Raw genomic sequence first — 2,841 nt, forward strand, 5'->3', positions numbered from 1 at the left:
ACCTCCTGGAACAGAGGGGGCGGCAGTGCCAGGGGCGTCAGGGCTGCGAGGGCAGCTTTTCCTAAAGGGGCCGGGCCCGGGTCCTGGGAAGCGGCCGGCAACTGATCGCTTCTGTGTTTAGAGACATGATTTCAGACGCCAGAAGGACCACAGCTGCAGGCGTCCTTTTAGGGCCCCCCCCCCCCATTCCTCCCAACTCTCCTATCGGCCAGTTCTAGGTCACAGCACGTCTCTGCCCCCGTGATGCCCTCCCGCTCCCCTCCCCTGGAGCTGAGCTGTCACCTCCCCCAGAGGCGCCGCCAGAAACGAAGGAGTAAAGGAGGCACATTGCTCACCAGGACCAGGATGCGCCCGAGGCTCCGGCTCCGCAGGAAGGTCCGAACCAGTCAGCGCTGCGGGTCCGGCGTTCACGGCTCAGAGCTGTCAGGCAGGACACAGAGCCGTCAGCCTCTGCATGAGGCCGACACGTTACACGAAAATCAGATTCTGACAATCTCCCTGAATCTCCCCGTTCTGTCTGGAATATTCCAGGGAATGTGCAGGTCACTCTCAAACTGTCAGCAGATACACCGAGAGCTTCCGGACCCAGTAGAGCAGTGGTTCTCAACCTTCTGGCCCTTTAAATACAGTTCCTCATGTTGTGACCCAACCATAACATTATTTTCGTTGCTACTTCATCACTGTAATGTTGCTACTGTGATGAATCGTCATGTAAATATCTGATATGCAGGCTGGTCTTAGGCGACCCCTGTGAAAGGGTCGTTCGACCGCCGAAGGGGTCGCGACCCACAGGTTGAGAACCGCTGCAGTAGAGGCAAGAACAGGAGCTGAGACAAAACCACAGACATGCAACCTGCTCAGGAGGCAATTCCTGCTGGAAACCCAGGCCATTCCTTGCAATTCTCCCTCATCACTGATGTCACTACCTCTCTCCCTCTCCCTTCCTCTCTGAAATCAATAAACTATGTTTTAATAAAACAACAGTTGAGCAACATTATAAAGAACAAATTTGGGGGTGAGGAAGACATGAGACAAAAATAAAAACATAATGACCCACAATCTATGGGACACAGCCAAACAGTTCTGAGAGAAAACCATACAGCAATATAGGCCCACCTCAAAAAAACAAACAAACAAACAAAACACAAGAAAAATATCAATAAATAATGAATAAAGGTCAGACCAGAAGTAAACAAAACAGTCTAAAAATTACAAAAGTTTAATGAAAACAAGAGGTGGCTCTTTAACAAGATAAGCAAAATTGATAAACTAACCAGATTCATCAAGGAAATAAGAGGACCCAAATAAAATCAGAATCGAAAGAGAAATGATAACCGACACCACAGAAATACAAAAGCATTGGAAGAAAACTAGAGGCCCGGTGCACGAAATCAGTGCAAAAGTAGGCCTTCCTTCCCTGGCTGCCGGCACCAGCTTCCCTCTGGCACCCGGGACCCGGGCTTCCCTTGCAGCCCCGGCTTCATCTGGAAGGTCGTCCAGAAGAACGGCTGGGCTAATTAGCATATTATGCTTTTATTATTATAGATAATCTGAGTAAATGCCAACAAATTAGCCTAAAGAGAAAAATTCCTAAAAACAGAAACACTGAACACACCAGACCAGTGGTCGGCAAACTCATTAGTCAACAGAGCCAAATATCAGCAGTACGACGATTGAAATTTCTTTTGAGAGCCAAATTTTTTAAACTTAAACTATACAGGTAGGTACATTGTTATTAACTTAATGAGGGTACTCCTAAAGCTTAGGAAGAGCCACACTCAAGGGGCCAAAGAGCCGCATGTGGCTCGCGAGCCGCCGTTCGCCGCCCATGGCACCAGACCAATAACAACAAACAAAAGCCCTGGACCAGATGGCATCACAGGTGAATTTTACCAAACTAGTCCAAAAAATTCAACAAGAGGGAAGACTCTCAAACATGTTTACAAGGCCATCATTACCCTGAAACCAAAACCAGGGAAAGGCATCACAAAAAAAGAATGTTATAGGCCAATAACTCTCAAAAAAAAAAAAAAAGAAAATGAGCAAACTGAATCCAGCAATACATTACAAAGATCAGCCCTGATGCCCCTACACCAAAAGGTTGCAGGTTCGATTCCCAGTCAGGGCACATACCCAAGGTTGTGGGTTCAATCCCTGGTTGGGGTGTGTGCTTGAGGCAATCCATCGATGTTTCTTTCTCACACTGATGTTTCTCACTCTCTCTCCACCTCTCCCTTCCTCTTTCTCAAATCAATAAAAATATAAATTTGGGTGAGGATTAAAAACAAAACAAAACAAAAAAACAGAGAGAGCCCTGACCGGTTTGGATCAGGGGATAGAGCGTCAGCCTGGGGGCTCAAGGGTCCCAGGTTGATTCCGGTCAAGGGCATGTACCTTGGTTTCGGGCACATCCCCAGTGGGGGGTGTGCAGGAGGCAGCTGATCGATGTTTCTAACTCTCTATCCCTCTACATTCCTCTCTGTGAAAAATCAATAAAATATATTTTAACAAAAAAACAAACAAAAAAAAACCACAGAGAGAGATCACACACTTTGATCAAGTGGGGTTTATTCCTGGGATGCAAAGATGGTTCAATATATGCAAATCAATTAACATGATACTACATAAGCAAAATTATATGATCATATCCATAGAGGCAGAAAAAGCACTTGACAAGATCCAACATCCTTATATATATAAACATTTCTTAATTTTGGAGAGAGAAGAAGGAGAGGGAGAGGGAGAAACATTGTTCGGTTGCCTTCCCATATGCACCCTGACTGGGGATCAAACCCACAACCTGGATATGTGCCCTGATCAGAATCGAAGTAGTGACCTTTT

This window comes from Myotis brandtii, unplaced genomic scaffold, assembly GCF_000412655.1.
Source record: "Myotis brandtii unplaced genomic scaffold, ASM41265v1 scaffold3017, whole genome shotgun sequence".
NCBI lineage: Eukaryota > Metazoa > Chordata > Mammalia > Chiroptera > Vespertilionidae > Myotis > Myotis brandtii.